This window comes from Bufo bufo, chromosome 6 (genome assembly GCF_905171765.1).
Source record: "Bufo bufo chromosome 6, aBufBuf1.1, whole genome shotgun sequence".
Lineage (NCBI taxonomy): Eukaryota > Metazoa > Chordata > Amphibia > Anura > Bufonidae > Bufo > Bufo bufo.
This window is the reverse complement of record NC_053394.1, coordinates 153,787,652-153,807,141: the sequence shown is the minus strand read 5'-3', so window position 1 is coordinate 153,807,141 and position 19,490 is coordinate 153,787,652.

Below are 19,490 nucleotides of genomic sequence, written 5' to 3'. Positions count from 1 at the left end.
AAAAGGTTGGAGGCGTGGGAAGCGGGCGGAGGACAGGAGGAGGCCAGTCTCTTTTGATTTGTTGTTAAAATTGGGCAGGCAGGTGGAGGTGTGTTGTAGAGCAGGTTGGGAGGTGAAGCTGTTCAGGGTTGCTTTTTCCTTAGCGTTTTTTGGAGCATTCCGTTTAGGGGAATTGGTGTGTGGTAGTGTTCGGTCTGTTGGTGGGGGTTTGTTGAAGGAGGATGTTGGGCTAGCGGGTGACAGGGTTGTCATCAGGATTCGTAGGTCTAAGACGGATAGGGAAGGAAAGGGAAGTTATGTCCGGTTGTTTGAGGTCCCGGGCTGTGCTATGTGCCCTGTACAGTGCTTGCGGGAGTATGATGTGGGGGGTGTGACAACAACAGGTCCATTGCTTAGGCATGAGGATGGGTCATATCTGTCGTGATATCAGTTCGTGGCGGTGTTTAAGCGCTGCCTGCGTGAGTTGGGTATTGCAGCGGAGGATTTTACTGGGCATTCGTTTAGGATAGGTGCCGCTACTGAAGCGGCGAGAGCAGGGATGAGTGATGAAGTGATTAAGAAGATTGGGAGATGGGAATCAGCGAGGTTTAGGTCTTATGTTTGGGTTGGTTTGTTGGATTAATGATGGTTGATGAATGACGGAGTCTTGTGTTTTTCTTTGTTATATCTTCCAGGTGATAGGCCCGCGTTGGTTTGGATACTCGGACACTCCTTTGTGTTTTGGGGGGCGCTGAGGGCGGACGTTCGTCCGGACGGACGGCAGTTGGGGTTTGATCGGGATGTTGCAGTTGTTCGTTGGATTGGGGTAAGGGGTATGTTGTGGGAAGGGGTTATGAAGGAGGTGCACAGATATGCTCGGCTGGGTTGTCCCCCGGACGTATTGGTATTACATGTGGGGGGGAATGACTTGGGGGGAAAGCCGGTTAGGGAGTCGATAAGGGATGCAAAATTTGATTTGTTGCGTTTGTGGTCTTTGTTCCCGGCCATGGTAACAGTTTGGTCGGACATAGTGCCTCGCCGGGTGTGGCGTGGGGCTAGGTCGGTGGAGCGTCTTAACAAGGCGAGAGTTAAGGTTAATAGGATTTTGGGGAAATTCATGGCAAGGATTGGGGCAGTGGCAGTGCGTCATATGGAGCTGGAGCCGGGTGTGGGGGCGTTTTGGAGAGCGGATGGGGTACATTTAAATGCTGTTGGGATTGATCTGTGGTCGCTTGGTTTGCAAGGAGGGATTGAGAGGGCTCTGAGGTCGTGGAGGAACGCGCAAGCCTGAGGGAGGTTGTCAGTTTGCGCGTCGTTGGCGGTGGGAGGTCCTCGAAGTTGGTGGTACGGATACTTCGGAAAAATGGGAGGGCCTCAATGGTGGGGGCTGGACTCCCATGGTTGGCTGGTGTAAAAAGGCGTCCGTCAGTTGGTCTCCGAGCTGGTGTTTTACGGCTGGAGGCAAGATGGATGGGCCTGTTTCGTGAGTTGTGATAACGAGTTCTGGGGCTTCAAGGACCTCCCTCGTCAGGGAATAAACAACTGGTGTTATGTTATTTATGTTATGTATTTATTAATAAACGGCTGCTGTGGCCATTTAAATCCAAAACTGGTCTCAGTGAGTTATTGTTAGCTTTGTATTGGTAAAGGGGGGTTTAAGATGGGATTGGTAAAAGGCCCACGAGGAATGGACAATACCCTACTCAAGTGAGGCCGTACTGGGGACGCAGTTGAGGGGAGGCCGACATGATAGGGTTTGGACTGAGTGGGCCGGCAGTGTAGGGGTTAAGGAGTTTGAAAGTATGGTGGGTGGAGAATAGAGTGGGTGGGCTGTTAGGCTAGGTTATAAGAGGGGGAGGTAACCGGCGCCATCTTAGAGCAGTTAGTTTAGGAGAAAAACTCCCACCCTCCCGCCCTTGTGGAATAGGGGTAAGGTAAGGGACGGTTTTGTGAAGGAGTATTAAGGAGGAAGGGGTGATTGGTTTGTGTGCGGTGTCTTGGATGTGCGTATGTCTTTATTGTCGTGGCAGTCGTTGGCGGTGGGAGGTCCTCGAAGTTGGTGGTACGCATACTTCGGAAAAATGGGAGGGCCTCAATGGTGGGGGCTGGACTCCCATGGTTGGACGGTTGGCTGGTGTAAAAAGGCGTCCGTCAGTTGGTCTCCGAGCTGGTGTTTTACGGCTGGAGGCAAGATGGATGGGCCTGTTTCGTGAGTTGTGATAACGAGTTCTGGGGCTTCAAGGACCTCCCTCGTCAGGGAATAAACAACTGGTGTTATGTTATTTATGTTATGTATTTATTAATAAACGGCTGCTGTGGCCATTTAAATCCAAAACTGGTCTCAGTGCGTTATCGTTAGCTTTGTATTGGTAAAGGGGGGTTTAAGATGGGATTGGTAAAAGGCCCACGAGGAATGGACAATACCCTACTCATGTAAAAAGCTGCAATCAGTTGAAAAAGACTGAGGAGTTGAAAGGTTGCTTTGGTGTGATCGCTTAAACTTGGTTGTGTCACTTTCGCAAATGGCATTTATTATGTAGAGAAAGTCAATACAAAGCACCACAGAAGCGCTTATAGGCTGGTGCTTTTTCCTATAGTTGCAAACACGGTAACCACTGCTGGATTGCAGGGATGGTCGTTATGGAAACAAGCAGTGTATAACATGATGGAAAAATGAATCCAGCCAGCAAAGAAAGCAATATGGACAACACATTAGTATAGCAAGTGATTTATATTAACTTTCTCTGCATAATAAATGCCACTAGCTGAAGTGACACAACCCCTTTAAATAAATCACAATTGAGAAGCAGTATTGCGGACATGCTCAGCGACCAGCAGAGCACAGTTACAGGTATACCCTCAAGATGGGGGAAGAGCTGATGGGTGCGTACAACAAAGCCCAGACGAATTGAGTTTCTGTCATGTAGCGCAAATACGCCACAAACATGGATGCTGGGAGTGTGGAGTAACTACAGGGCCACCTCCAGGATCCAGCAGCGGAAAATTCACTCCACCTAAGCAGTGTATGGTGCATGCAAGACCTGTCACAGCCATGTCAGACAGGAGGTCCAGCGATGAGCCAAGGATTTCAAATGTGGTTAGTACTCACAATGTTGCGTATCCATGCCAGATAGAGCATCAATTGGTGATGCAAGTACTCCAGCAGGACTGGAGCCTGTAATAGTGTAAAAAGACAATAACAAAAGTGCAATTACTCCATCCCTTAAAAGGAGATAATGCAGTAGAACTGCATAAGGTTGTCAGATAACATCTAGAATTATTGCCAATAATCTTCCCAATGTGGAGGAAGTGTGGGTGCCTGGTGAGTATCAGGACTAAGCAGTCTTGTCAAATATCACATCAAGCAATGAAGTAATAATCGTGCCGAGTACAGCGGCAATGTGCAAACCTGGTGCACATCAGAACTGCATAGGTTTGACAGATACAGTGTCTAGCATAACCTGAATACACCAGCCTAATGTGGGGGGCACTATGGGAGCCTGATGCAGGCTGTACTGCATAGTCTGTCAGATGCTGCACCCAGCACTACTATTGATAATCCCCATAATGAAGAGGAACTGTGACACCTGGAATATGGCAGAACTGCAAGGGTCTAACAGCACACTGCAACCGTGCAATTACACTGACAAAGACAGCTCTGCCCAGGGAAGCTGAAATATGGTTACCTGGAACACACCAGAACCAGGAGAGAGATGGTTGGATACAACACCTGGAGATGGTCCAAGTACACCGCCTGAAGGAGGGGGGTAATGGAGGGGGTAACTGATTCAGAATCGGCATCGGAGGAGTCCCCCAACAGGACAGAAGGAAACTGAGGTGTTTCCACCAGAGGTAGTCCTGTCCTAGGAAGGAACCAGGATACTGGGGATGAGTGAAACCTATGACTAAAGATCCTAGGTTGCTAATGAGACTTGCTCCTGGATATGGAGTGAGTTAGGAAGCAAAGGGCTACCAAGGAGGGGGCTAATGCTGCTGCAAAGTGGCAGGGAAGAGCTCCATAGACTCAATAATAGCTGAAAATGGGCACCTGGCCATGGGGGAGAAGGAAAACACGTCGGCGACAGCACCCGTACCATGGAGTGTGGGGAATCCAAATGGAGCTTGGGAGATGGGCACTGCGTTTAGGCAGACCTAGGCTGTCCTCTAAAAAATCCCATACCACGGCGGGGGCATGCACCCATGAAGTGTATGTGGGAAGGCAACGCCCCTAGATAAAACTCAGAGAGCCAAAAAACAGAGCAAAACGGAGCAAAACGGAGCTTGGCCTAGGTTCTGGCAAAAGCCGGGGACTAAATAGAAGCTGTGGCCAAACTGAGGCACCCCCTGTGGGCTGACGCCGCTGGAGGGAGAAAGAAAAAAGCTTCAAAATAAGATATGCATAGGAAAGGGTAGGTCAAAACGACCAATACTGTGGAAAAAAAATGGCCCAAAGTGGCGGACCACGATGAAGACCCCCTGCTGCATAGTGAAAGAGAAGAGTTTAGCCTAGTGTCTGTGAAGAGGATTTAGCCCACCTGGGCGGAGCCAACTTTTTTTTATCTCTAGTATCTCCTCCTAGTGGCAGCTAGGTGTATACCCACAGTGCTGTGTCACCCAATGACATTAACGAGAAATGTGACATTTTAAAACACACCCTTTTACATTAAGCCATGCTTTATTGGAGAGTTATTTTAGCTAAAACTGGATGTGCCAGTACTTTATTTTAGCGTAATTTACGACAAAGTCTAGATGCACTAATAGTAAATGTGGACCACTATGTAGTGGTCATGCCTGGTTGTTATAGCGCAGTATCAAATAAGTGAATGGGAGATCTGCAGTAACCATGCACTGCCACTTAACAGTGTAGAGAGCTGTGGCTGGTTCTGATGCACTACCTATTCTGCAATCAGATGACTCCTACCATTCTGATATTGATGACCTATCCTAAGGTCTGGAAAACCTCTTTAAACCACCTCTGATCATCCAGAACACAGGGGAGGCACTTCTAATGGCTCTTTGTCTCCAATTAAGCTAGAGTTGTGCTCTTTAAATAGCTGAAGATTGCTGGCATAAAACCAATGATACAGCTGTTATAAACTGGTCCAAGTCAACCTGCAGCTCTCACTCCTGACCAGATTTCTAAAGGCCACATCTCTAATTTTATGGCAGCTAGAACCGCAATCCTGGTCTCGTTTTAAAGCTTAGATTGTCAGATTGCAGCTCTAAAATGAATCTGGATATATTAAAGCCTTAGGCTGTGATCTCAAGCTGTCTGGAGTGGGCCAGTGGGAGGCATGCTGAAAGACTGCAGGAGGAGATGTAAAGATCCCCTTGTGTAATTGTACATGTTCCCATGGGAAAGGTAACACCGACTAATGTGCATGTTATCAATCCTGCACTCCCCATAAATCAGAAAGCATAGTTTTCACCAATTGTTATATATGGGAGGGGAGGTATGTTCAAGAAAAGGAGTGAGAAGATGAGCATTTGCTGATTTAATCATCTCTCTGCACCTAATTAGGCCATTCATTGATGCCACAACCCAGACGTTTACCAGCATCTGAATCACAGCATCAAATAAGTTGCACCAAATAGTTGTCCCCTCCACCCTCACAAACATCAATAAAGTTTCCATTTTCCACTGTGCCTATCCCTCTTTTTTTTAGCATAAAATATACAGACCCCATCTCTAGTGATACCCTTAGCACGCTGCAGTAATATTGACGATTATCATTAGGAAGGAATCTAACATGTTTGTTATTATATATCTATTAAACAGAATTCTGACAGTCAGAAAATACATTTTCTCTCACGGACTAGCCATAAACATAGGAGCTGTGTCTGCTCAATCAGTACAGGGCCCTGCTGTATCCTCCGGCATCAGTGAAAACTGAGATACCAACCGATTAACCTTTTAGATGCCATGGTCCCACACTCACTCCATCGCCTCTGCACGATGGCTGCCAGGGCACCCGGAAGCCTCACAAAGGCCTCAGGGCCTGCCATGCACAGAGTGTCAGAAAAGAAAGACAGGGATGGAAATCACCACAGGATAACAGAAGCTGGCACAGAATATAGGTAAGTAAGCATAACATATAACAAAGTGGCCAACCCCTTAAGGGACGTGATGTGACTTGGCACAATCTGGGCACAGTATATTTATTGGGCACAGAAATGCAATATCTGTGGAGAAATTGCAATTTTCCTTTTTCACAGTCCCCTGCTTATTCATTTCTAAAAAATAACTGGGAAGAGGGTATGCAAATGAGCTCTTAGCAAGCTCTGCTCTAATGCCACCAGATAGTATTCCCTGAAAAATAACTGATGTCAAAATGCTCACTCCACTAGTTGATAAATAACTTGAGGGGAGCAGTTCCCAAAATGGGGTTTCCACTATAAAGTTCCCTCAGGGTCTCTGCAAATGTGATGTAGCACCTGAAAACCATTCCACCAAAACATGCACACCAAAGGCCACATGGCGCTCCTTCCTTTCAGAGTCGTGGCATGTGTCTAAACAGTAGCTTATTTCCATATTTATGCCATTCCCACATCCACAACCCGGCTATCAATTCAAAAAGTGTGGGGTGAGTCTCAGATGGCACTAACTGGGCACAGCATATTGGGCACTGAAAAGCCATATCTGTGGAAAAATGTAAATTTTAATTTTTCATTAATTTCTGCAAATACCTGTGGGGGTGGAGTTTCCAAAATGGGATCACTTCTTGGGGGGAAGGGGTCCATTTATTTTTTTCAACCCAGAGCCATTGCACTGGTCAGCAAAAGGTGCTCTTTTACTCCTAAGTCCTCTCACATATTTTAACAAAAAAATAAATAAAAATTAGGACCACATGGGTGTTTCTAAAACCAGGAAGCACAGCACACCATGTTGGGCACCAAATTAGCATATCTGTGGAAAAATAGCAATTTTCACTCTGCACCATCTGCTGTGCAGTAATTTGTGCAAAACACCCGTGGGGTATAAATGCTCACTGAGAGCGCTACCACATATAGTGGTTGTCCTGCGTTTTTGGTGCAACAACATACCTGCGTTTATGCAGCATTTTTTTCTAGGAAAGGGAAATCGCACAGCAAACCTAAAATACATTAATTACAAAATATAGGTATATTGATTTAAGTTTGCTGTGTGCTTTTCCAAAATTTTGGAAACTACACCCCTCAAATAAATGATCAAGGGTTGTTGTGAGCACTTTGACCGAACACGCGTTTCATTGAATTTTGAAACACTTTAGTGTGAAAATGTAAACATTTTATTTTTCAGTAAGATGTTGCTCTGCAGTGTTCAGAAGAGAGCAAGCACCACATGCATTCAAAGCCTAGTTGGGGGACTTACACAGCACTGGCCGACAGCTGCAGAGTTTAAAAAACAAACAAAAAAAAAACAAAAAAAACTCCCAGGAAATCACCCCATATCAGAAAGAACACACCTCACAGAATTTACCAAGGGGTGTAAGGGTTCTGCCACGTCTTGTGGCTATGCTCTGTTTTGAATGCAGCAGAAAAAAAACCCCCAAAAAAACATGCAGTTTTTGCAACACAGCCACAGATCCCCCGTGTAACAGTGTCAGCCACAGATCCCCTGTAACAGTGTCAGCCACAGATCCCCCCTGTAACAGTGTCAGCCACAGATCCCCCCTGTAACAGTGTCAGCCACAGATCCCCCCCTGTAACAGTGTCAGCCACAGATCCCCCCCTGTAACAGTGTCAGCCACAGATCCCCCCCTGTAACAGTGTCAGCCACAGATCCCCCCCTGTAACAGTGTCAGCCACAGATCCCCCCCTGTAACAGTGTCAGCCACAGATCCCCCCCCTGTAACAGTGTCAGCCACAGATCCCCCCCTGTAACAGTGTCAGCCACAGATCCCCCCTGTAACAGTGTCAGCCACAGATCCCCCCCTGTAACAGTGTCAGCCACAGATCCCCCCCTGTAACAGTGTCAGCCACAGATCCCCCCCTGTAACAGTGTCAGCCACAGATCGCCCCCTGTAACAGTGCGTCATCCACAGATCCCCCCCTGTAACAGTGCGTCATCCACAGATCCCCCCCATAACAGTGCGTCATCCACAGATCCCCCCCATAACAGTGCGTCATCCACAGATCCCCCCCATAACAGTTACCCCGCTTCCCAGGGACAGGAAACAACGTGGAGAACATTCATTTAAAAGTCTCCTCCTCTTTACCTTGTCCAGTAAGTATCCGAGAAACTCAAGATGCTGAATAGGCAAATTTATTTATGCTTCCTTTAACAAGAGAAGAAAAACGGAATAGAACATAGCAACAAAAAAACAAAGTAAAAAAAAAAAAGACTGGATTAATAATAACTCCAGGGCGGGAAATCCCAGTGCCGTTGTGGAGGCTAAATGGAAAATCCAATTACCGGTAAGGGTAATTATTATCTTTTCCATACACCTCCCCAACGGTACTAAGCAGGAGGACTAACAGAGTAACCAAAAAATATTAGGGAGGGACCACGGCAGACAAAACTATATGACCAGAGGAAAGCTCCCTATTGGAGATAACATCCAGTCTGTAATGTTTGAAGAAGGTACTTGGACTGGACCAGGTGGCAGCCTGACATATCTGGGCCAGAGAGGCAGAGGCACCTTCCGCCCAGGAAGTAGAAATTGCCCTGGTTGAATGGGCCTTCAACTGCAAGGGAGGAGTAACACCCCTCTCCCTGTATGCTTTGGTCATCTTAATCCAGCGGGCAATAGTTGGCCCTTGTTTTTTCCTGCATACAGGACTAGTAGGCGATTCGATTTTCTTATGTCCTTGGTGGCTTCTAGGTAAGCCAAGATGCATCTTCTGACATCAAGATTATGGTATTTAATTTCCCTGTTGGACCTGGTCTGTGGACAGAAGATAGGTAATGAAATTTCTTGTTCACAATGGAATTTTGAAAAAACCTTAGGCAGGAAGGAAGGTTCACGTTTCAAAACTATTCTGTCATTCAGAATCGTTAAATATGGCGGACGGAAAGACAAGGCTTGGATCTCTCCCACTTTCCTCACTGAGCTGATTGCAATTAAGGCGGCTGTTTTCAGAGAGAGTAAACCAAGAGGGATCTCACTTAGAGGCTCAAAAGGAGGATCCATCAGTACCGATAGAACTAGATTAAAAGGTCCCAGGGAAGTACAGTAGATCTAACTGCTGGGTTTAATCTAGAGTTGTTGCGATACCAAAATTTTGATTCGGATTTTGACTCGATACCATGCGAAAAAAATATAAAACCCCAAAAAAGCTTGTGCATTCCGCATTTTAAAAAAATGGCGAATTTTTTTTCTGTTCCGGCATTCACCGCATAGATATTTTAAATATATTTTAATAGTTTGAACTTTTTGGATGTGGCGATATGTGATATGTAAAATATGGAAAGGGGGTGATTTATACTTGGTGTGTTTAATTTTTCCTCTTTTTTTTTTTTTTTTTAAAGTCTATTTCTCCCTTAGGGGCTAGAACCTGGGATATTTTAATCCCTTGTCCTATTCACCCTGATCGAGCTGTATTAGGGTGAATAGGACTTCACACTCTCCCTGCTGCTCTGTGCACACAGCAGCAGGGAGCCGACTATGGCAGCCAGGGCTTCAGTAGCATCCTGGCTGCCATGGTAACCGATCGGAGCCCCAGGATTACACTGCTGGGGCTCCGATCAGAAGCTGCCACTGCCACCAATGAGAGGGAGGGGAGAGGGGGACCCTGTGGCCACTGCCACCAATGACTTTAATACTGGGGGTGGGGGGTTGAGGGGGGCGCACTGCGCCACCAATGATAATTAACCTTTAACCCCTTAAAGGGCTTCTGTCACCCCTCTAAACTTTTTTTTTTTGGGTACTTATATTCCCTATACTGCGATTTATCCATACATAATGTAATTAATCATTTTGGTTCAGTAGATACTGCAAAAAACGTACTTTTATAATATGCCAATTACCTGTCTACCAGCAGCAGCCGGATCCTCCTCTCATAAAGACGCCCCCTCCTCATGTTGATTGACAGGGCCTGCGGACACGCTCGTTCTCTGCTGGCCATGTCTGCATTCAAAATCTGGCGCCGTACCTGTCTTGAGTCGGCGCAGGCGCACTGAGGGGAGGACGCTCGCTCGGCCGCTCCTTCCTCAGTGCGCCTGCGCCAGGTGTAGATGTGACGTCACCGGCGCATTGAAGATGGAGCGGCCGAGCGAGCGTCCTCCCCTTAGTGCGCCTGCGCCGACTCAAGACAGGCACGACGCCGGCGCCAGATTTTGAATGCAGACAGGGCCAGCAGAAAACGAGCGCGTCCGCTGGCCCTGTCAATCAACATGAGGAGGGGGCGTCTTTATGAGAGGAGGATGCGGCTGCTACCAGCAAGTAGCCGCCCTACTTGCTGGTAGACAGGTAATTTGCATATTATAAAAGTAAGTTTTTTGCAGTATCTACTGAACCAAAATGATTAATTACATTATGTATGGATAAATCGCAGTATAGGGATTATAAGTACCCCCAAAAAAAATTATGAGTTTAGTGGGGTGACAGAAGCCCTTTAAGGACTCAGCCCTATCATGTATTTTTAAAATGAGTTTATTACTGTCAATTGCTCATTTCTTATGTTGGCCTGCCATTTGGTCGCCAAAATAAGAAGTGAAACACGAATACTGTGGGTCTAGTCAGTGAGACTCACAGCATTCAAAGCAACTACCGACATCCCCATTGGCCGCAGGGGATGTCGGTAGGCGCTTCTGGGTTTTTGACACTTTAGATGCCGTGATCTCGCTTTATCATGGCATCTAAAGCCTTTCATTACTGCGTTTGGCATTATTGCTGGTCACGGTAATTCGCGGCGGGTCTCTGCTGTTTGAAACAGAAGAGACCTGACGGCCATGACGCCCAATGGACGTGCGAGCAGGCGCCATGTTTGCCTATCGCTCCAGCGCCGTACATGTAGCGAATGGGTTAAACATCACCACACCTACTTTATCCATCTTCTATGTCTGAAAAAGTGGAATGGGTGCCCAATATGGTGCTCATTCTAAACACCATATTTTTCAATGTATTTACACTAGGCAACTAGCAAAACACATTGATAAGGCTCCATTCACACGTCCGTGGTGTGTTGCGGATCCGCAACACACCAGCCTGGCACCCCTATAGAAATGCCTATTCTTGTCCGCAAGCTGCGGACAAGAATAGGACATGTTCTATCTTTTGCGGAGCTGCGGACCTGAAGATCGGGGCCGTGCTCCGCAAATGCGGATGCTGACAGCACACTGTGTGCTGTCCGCATCCATTCCGTCCCCATAGAAAATGAATGGGTCCGCACCCGTTCCGCAAAATTGCGGAACGAATGCGGACCCATTTGCGGACATGTGAATGAAGCCTAAATCTCCTGCTTTCCTTCTATTATAAAGCTGGCTGGCTGCAGACACCAGTAGGGGAACTCAGTGAACAGAAATTTATGCAGTTACAATTTACTGGAAACTGAAATAATCTCTTTGCATTGAGTGCCCCCTAGCAGTGGCTGCCTGAAAATGCAGCATTTTCACATTGTGAAGACGAAGGCGGCGTTCAGCGCTTCCCACCCCTGCTTTCACACTATGCCGCTTTCCTGGTGCAAATGTCAAACTCTGAAATGCAAACATATCTACGGGCCCCATTCACCATTCTGTCGGGCTGTATACCATTTTCCTTGTATGAAATGGTACCATCTGCAATGAGCTGTGACTATAGTTTAGTTACATTACCTAGTCTGACATGCTCCCAATCTCCTCATTGGTTCTGGCTGCGGCTCTGCAGAAGCCATGTCTCAGTCTAGACTTAAAGAAGTTGTCCCAGGAAAAGTATTCTACAATTTTCAAACCCGCACCTGGATCTGAATACTTTTGTATCTGTATGTAATTAAAGATGTATTATAGCTACCGAGTTATTCAATAAAGTCTCTCAGTTTTACTCAGGTTATCTTTGTCTGATACTCAAATTAGTTTGATAATCTGAAATAGGGGTGGGCGGTATAGGTGATATGCGATATAAATTTGGGCCACGATATGGATTTTCGCCATATCGCCGGACCGCCGGACCGCTCTCTGTGCGCACCATTTTCTCCTGAGCCCGCCGGCCGGCACAGTGGAGCGAGAAGGAGGGAGAAGGAGAGAGTCCCTCCCTCCCCACTGTGCGCGGCTGCCGCTGAACACCAATGAGGACAGAGTAGGAGGGGAGGGACTGTGGCCAATGAATGTGCCGGCCATATCCCACAGGGTCCCCCTCCTCCCCCATCATTGGTGGCAGTGGGCAGTTCCGATCGGAGTCCCAGCAGTGTAATGCTGGGGCTCTGATCGGTTACCATGGCAGCCAGGAGTCACGCTACTGAAGTCCTGGCTGCGATGGTATGTTAGTGAGCAGCATTATACTCACGTGCGCCGTGGCCGCCGGGCGCTCCTTCTTCTGTCTGTGTGGCTCATTGCTAATGCTTATAGCATTAGCAATGCACTGCACAGACCTATGAGAAGAAGGAGCGACCGGCGGCCACGGCGCACGTGAGTATAATGCTGCTCACTAACATACCATCGCAGCCAGGACTTCAGTAGCGTCCTGGCTGCCATGGTAACCGATCGGAGCCCCAGCATTACACTGCTGGGACTCCGATCGGAACTGCCCACTGCCACCAATGATGGGGGGAGGAGGGGGACCCTGTGGCCACTGCCACCAATGATTAATACTGGGGAGGGAGGGAGGGGGGGGGGTTTGAGTTACCATAGGGGGGCAGATAGGAGGTTGGGGGGGAGCAGATCAGAGGCTGGGGGGGAGCAGATCAGAGGCTGGGGGGCACATGAGAGGCTGGCTGCCATGGTCAGCTCCCTGCTGTTGTGTGCACAAAGCACAGGGCAGCAGGGAGAGTGTAAAGTCCTATTCACCCTAATAGAGCTCTATTAGGGTGAATATGACAATTGTTCTAGCCCTTAAGGAGGCTAATAAATATTAAATAAAAAGTAAAAAAAAAAAAAGTTTAAACACCCCCCCAATATAGAAAACAATATATCGCATATCGCACATGCTTAAAATTATATCGCAATATAAATTTTAGGCCATATCGCCCACCCCTAATCTGAAATATTTAAGTGTGACAAATTTGTTTGTGCCATGTGCTATTACTCACGCTCCGTGGTCACTTGCCTGCCTGCACAGCGTTGCACTGGATCCTGATGTACACATCGTCAGGACATAGTGCGCGCTTACGTGCACTATGACCTGACACTGTAACGTCAGGACCCAGTGCAGCGCGCAAAGAGGATGGAGGATCTCTGGAGTGTCGGCACTGCCCCTACAGGAAAGCCGGTAATTACTCACCAGTAATTCTGTTTCCTCATGGTCACGACAGCACCACCAGAGAGATGGACTCCTCCCCCAGGGACAGGAAACCTAGAGCACAAAAGGAAGCACTTCCTTCCCCTTCATCAGTGAATTACAGAGATCTAGGAAGCCTTCCAGTTAGTTAACATCTTGAAAAATGCATACAACTTAAAGAATCGGCTAACAAAATTATTATTTTTTTAACCACACCGCGTGAACACCACTTGCGCACAAACAAAATAAAAGGGTGGGAAGTCCCGTGGTGCTGTCGTGACCATGAGGAAACAGAATTACCGGTGAGTAATTACCGGCTTTCCCCCTGTCACGACAGCACCACCAGAGAAGAAATTTAGGGTGGGACCACCGCCTGAAGCACTTTACGGCCAAAAGTTAAGGAAAAAAAAGGAACCCACGTCCAGTCTATAGTGACAGAAAAAAAAAAAAAAAGAAGTGTGTGGAGACGACCAGGTAGCCGCCCTGCAAATCTGGTCGATTGAGGCCCCTCTCCTTTCCGCCCAGGAAGCTGCCACCGCCCGAGTGGAATGGGCCTTCAGATTATCCAGAGGAGACAAACCTGCAGAGACATAAGCTGTAGAAATGCCCTGCCTGAGCCATCTAGAGATGGTGTCTCCTCTTACTTTGTCCCCTTTATTTGGCCCTGCCACCTGAATAAAGAGTCTATCAGACTTCCTGAAGTTCTTAGTCCTGTCTATGTATTCCAGAACACATCTACGTACATCCAACATATCAAAACGCCTTTCTCCTTCAGAAGAGAGAGATTAGCACAGAAGGAGGGCAGTACCACCTCCTGGGACATATGAAAAGCGGAGACCACCTTGTGCAGAAATGCTGGATCCGGCTTAAAGATTATTCTGTCTTCTAGGATCTGAGTATAGGGCTCTCTGACAGATAAGGCTGCTAACTCCCCTACCCTACGAGCCGAAGTGACTGCGACCAAGAAGGCGGTCTTCTGAACTAGCAGTCTGAGAGGAACATCAGTTAAGGGCTCAAAAGGGACCTACACATAAGGACTGAAGAACCACTGAAAGGTCCCAAGATGGCGATCTTATCGGTACGGATAACTGCAATCTCTTGACTGACTTAAGGAATCTGATGATCCTGGGATGATCCGCAATCTTCTGGCCAAACAAAGCTCCCAAGGCCGAAACTTTGAGAGTGGCCAATCTCAACCCCTTTTCCAGACCTTTCTGCAGAAAATCCAAAATATCCGCCAAACTGGGTTTTCCTGGGTCAAAGGAAGCAAGGTCTATCGTGGACAGAAATTTGCTCCAGATTCTGACATAAATCTTATGCGTAACAGTGCAACCACCAAACTAAGGAAGAGATAACATCTTCAGACAACTTAATTTTCCTATCCAGGCCTGACTGAGAACCGCCCCAGGAATCTAACAGTTGTAATTGCAAACTCCTAGAATGCAGCTGACCCCCATGGGACTGCAGGAAAGGCGGCTGTAAACAGACCTAATAGAGACATACCCCTCCTAATCGTTATAAGGGGAGCAGAAGAAACTTCTTGCACAAAAGAAAAAATTCTCTAAATTTTCTGTCTGGGAAGAAAGGACTTTTGCACCTCAGAATCCAATAAAATTCCCCAAAACACCTTCTGTCTTGTTGGAAGGGGAGAAGATTTTTTCCCAGTTAATTAACCAACCCAGTTTTTCCACAATTTTCTGTGTATGAACTAAGAAATACTGTAACTTTTTTCTTGGACTCTGCCACCAGCAGGAAGTCATCCAAGTACGGGATGAAGATGCCGTCCCCCTCTCTGATGTGGGCCGCCATCTCGGCAATGATCTTTGTGAAGACCCTTGGAGCGACGGCAATTCCGAATGGTAGGGCACAGAACTGTAGGTGCAACAGATGGGAGTTTACATGAACTGCCAACCTTAGGTACTTCTGAAAGTACTTGTGGATGGGCACATGGAGGTAGGCGTCCCTTAGGTCTAGAGATGCCATATAACAGTCCCTTGTTAGCAGAATTATCGTTGACTTCAGGGTCTCCATCTTGAAACGATGGTAAATGAGAAACTGATTCAGAGGCTTCATATTTATGATGACTCTGAAGGTTACGTTCGGCTTTTTTTTTTTATAAGGAAGAGAGTTGAATAGAAACCCTGACATACTTCCTCTGTTGGCACCGGAACCAGAACCCCTTTTTCCATCAGGGATAAGACTTCCAGCTGGAGAGAAGACAGACCCTAGGGACATCTTGTGACTATGTAACGGGTAGGTGGCAGGCTGCAGAACTCGAGACGAAGACCATCCCTTATGGTCTCTAGGACCCACGAACTCCTTGAAATTAACTGCAACGTGGGGGCTGGGCTTTTTAGAGGAGGAAGAGGAGGGCTGGTTAAACATAAAGCCACTACCTTTATGGGAACCCCTCCATCTAAAGCCTGACTGGCCTCTAATTCTATCCTGGCCCCCTCCCCTTCACACGAAAGGACCGGTATTGCCTAGACGACTGAGGAAGAGGGAACCCTTTCTTCTTATCTCCTGCCTTTTCTAATAAATCTGTGAGGACCGAACCAAAAAGCAACTCTCCCTCACATAGTATGGCACACAATTTATTTTTGGAGCTGAGATCCCCCGACCAGTTTTTTACCCATAGAGCCCGCCTAGCCGAATTAGTCAAGGCCCCAGCCCTAGCGGACAGCCTCAGGGTATCCGAAGAAGGGTCTGCCAAGAAGGCGGCTGCTTGCCTAATAGCGGGAAAAGAGGCAAGCAGTTGCTCCTTAGGAACTTCATTTTGGATATCTGCCGAGAGCTGGTCAATCCATAATATCATGGACCTAGCCACTGAGGTACCTGCTATGCTTGGTTTAAGAGCTGCCCCCGTGGACTCCCAGGCTCTCTTAAGGAACCCCTCCGCCTTTTTATCCATTGGCTCCCTAAGCGACCCCAAATCTTCAAAAGGTAGAGAACCCTTTCTAGAAATTTTAGGCGGATGATCCCAGGAACTGGTCTCTGCATCATCAAAGGGGTATTTCCTCTTTATGGCCCTAGGAATAAACTATTTCTTATCCGGGTTCTCCCATTCCCATTTAATAAGTTGGGACACAGTCCGGTGAATAGGGAAAACTTTCCTTTTCTTTTCAAGACCCTCAAACATGATGTCCTGGATAGATTTCTGCTCTCTAGCCTCCTCCAGACCCATAGCTGATCTCACTGCCTTGACCAAATGCTCCGTATCTTCACAATAAAACAACGGTCTGCTTGACAAATCATCTTCAGACCTTTCAGACTCTTCTCCTGCATAAACGTAAGAGAAATAGCTGGAGCAACATCATATATACAAAAACATACATCAAAAGCAAAGGTCGGACAAGCCGTAGACTATACCCGAGTCCGAATGGGCCATAATTAAACCCTCTTCCTCAACATCAGCTAGCGCTGGGACAGAAGGGGCAACTGCCGGCTGAGGTGTAGGCGACGTAAGTGCTGTCAAAACTCCTCTTAGGGAGGCGTCTATCTGGTTCTTGATCATGTCCTGCACCTGCAGTAGTAATGACTGTTTGTTGCGCAATAACCTTATTAGTGCAGCTGACACAATTAGGTTTATTATAGTCAGCCGCAAGACTGACTTTGCACATGGCACATTCCTTATTCTTAACCTTTTTAGATTTCCTGGGACCCTCATCCTAAAAAACAGTAACCATACCAAGGGTCAGGGAAAAAATTATTCACAAACCAAAACGCATACACTCACCACCTTGCCCCACGGTACCGTAAATGTGACCTTCCTTGGAAGAAGATTCTGAACGAGCCCTCCTGGAGCCCATATCCTCACTGGAGACACTCATCTTCTGGGCAAACACCCCCTCCTGGAAGCTGAATCACCGACGCTGGCTGTTCAATTCACTTTAATGGAGGCAGAACTGCAGCCAAAGGAACTCCTTTTAGATCTGCCGCTCTGAGCCGGGAGAGGCGGCTCCTGACGTCATCAGTGAGCGCCGCATCATCCCTCCTCCTCCCCGGCCCCATGTGATTTTTTTTGTCCCGCCTCCAACATGGCCGCAGCCATCGGCGCTCCCAGCGCAACCACGCTGCAGCACCGGACCCGTCCTTCACACCACCAGCCTTAGCGGTAAGTTATTTTTTCCAACAAAAACTGCCGCAGCCCCTCCCGAGTTACGAGTGGGCTGCAGTGGTGGCGAGGAGCAGGAGGCGGGCGCATGTCAAAGGACCTGCAGCCGGGGGTGAACGAACCGGCTCCACACCGGGAGCCATACGGAGGACCTAGCTACCCTGAACTACAGGGATTTCTAACTTCCCAGGTCCCCCAGCCAGATCTTACACACAGCACACCAGGCTATGAGCTTACACCAGGCTTCCTAGGGACAGGAAACCACTTTGTGCTCTAGGTTTCCTGTCCCTGGGGGAGGAGTCCATCTCTCTGGTGGTGCTGTCGTGACAGGGGGAAAGATAAGTATTTTAGTACACTGGTGCTGCAGCTGAGCACTGATGGCTAGGACGGGGAGTGGGGGAACTGATGGCATTGGAGCATCTGATAGCATGGGGGAGCTGGTGGCACTGCTGGAGGAACTAATGGCATTGGAGGGGGAACTGATGGCACAAGGGAGGGGGGGGGGGATGATGTTTTTATAGAAAAAGTTATTTTAATTAGTTTTTTTTATTAGAGTATTTGATTAATCATTGGACTAATCAGTAGAATACTTGATTACTAAAATAATCGATAGCTGCAGCCCTACAGCACACCATTTGCATCCTTATGTCCGTTCCATAGCCCTGCAAAAAAAAAATAAAAATAGAACATGTCATATTCTTGTCAGTTTTGCAGACAAGGATAGACATAGTTGCAATGGATGGACAAAAAAAAAAAAAAAAAGGATATATAGTATATTAAATCCGGCAGCACTCACTCAAGTAATTTAACCGGTGCATGCGTCTCCGCCTTGACATCAGGTATGTATTATCCAAGTAAAATCAACGCAGCACTCCTCTTGTAAAAAAAACGCAGTGACTTTATTCACACATGTGACACAAAATAGGCAACGTTTTAATCCCCTTCCAGGATCCTTCTCAAGCCAGAAGGATCCTGGAAGGGGATTGAAACGTTGCCTATTTTGTGTCACATGTGTGAATAAAGACACTGCGTTTTTTTACAAGAGGAGTGCTGTGTTGATTTTACATGTATGTATGTATGTATGTATGTATGTATGTATGTATGTATTAGGGCTGCACGATATGGGAATTTTGTGCGATTGCGATTAGGGCCCTAAAAATTGCGTTAACGGTATGCGATGCAATATTTTAAGGGAATTGTGCTAGAGGTCTATTTGCTTGGATTTTCCCATATGAGCCGCTGACGCGGCTGGGTATGGCACTGTTATGGGGGATCTGTGGATGACGCTGTTATGTGGGGGATCTGTGGATGACGCTGTTATGTGGGGGGATCTGTGGATGACGCTGTTATGTGGGGGATCTGTGGATGACGCTGTTATGTGGGGGATCTGTGGATGACGCTGTTATGTGGGGGATCTGTGGATGACGCTGTTATGTGGGGCATCTGTGGATGACGCTGTTATGTGGGGGATCTGTGGATGACGCTGTTATGTGGGGGATCTGTGGATGACGCTGTTATGTGGGGGATCTGTGGATGACGCTGTTATGTGGGGGATCTGTGGATGACGCTGTTATGTGGGGGATCTGTGGATGACGCTGTTATGTGGGGGATCTGTGGATGACGCTGTTATGTGGGGGATCTGTGGAGGACGCTGTTATGTGGGGGATCTGTGGAGGACGCTGTTATGTGGGGGATCTGTGGAGGACGCTGTTATGTGGGGGATCTGTGGAGGACGCTGTTATGTGGGAGATCTGTGGAGGTGTAGATCTATGGATGACGCTGTTATGGGGGATCTGTGGAGGACGCTGTTATGTGGGAGATCTGTGGAGGACGCTGTTATGTGGGAGATCTGTGGAGGTGTAGATCTGTGGATGACGCTGTTATGGGGGATCTGTGGAGGACGCTGTTATGTGGGGGATCTGTTGAGGTGTAGATCTGTGGGGGATCTGGGGAGGACGCTGTTATGTGGGGGATCTGGGGAGGACGCTGTTATGTGGGGGATCTGGGGAGGACGCTGTTATGTGGGGGATCTGGGGAGGACGCTGTTATGTGGGGGATCTGTGGAG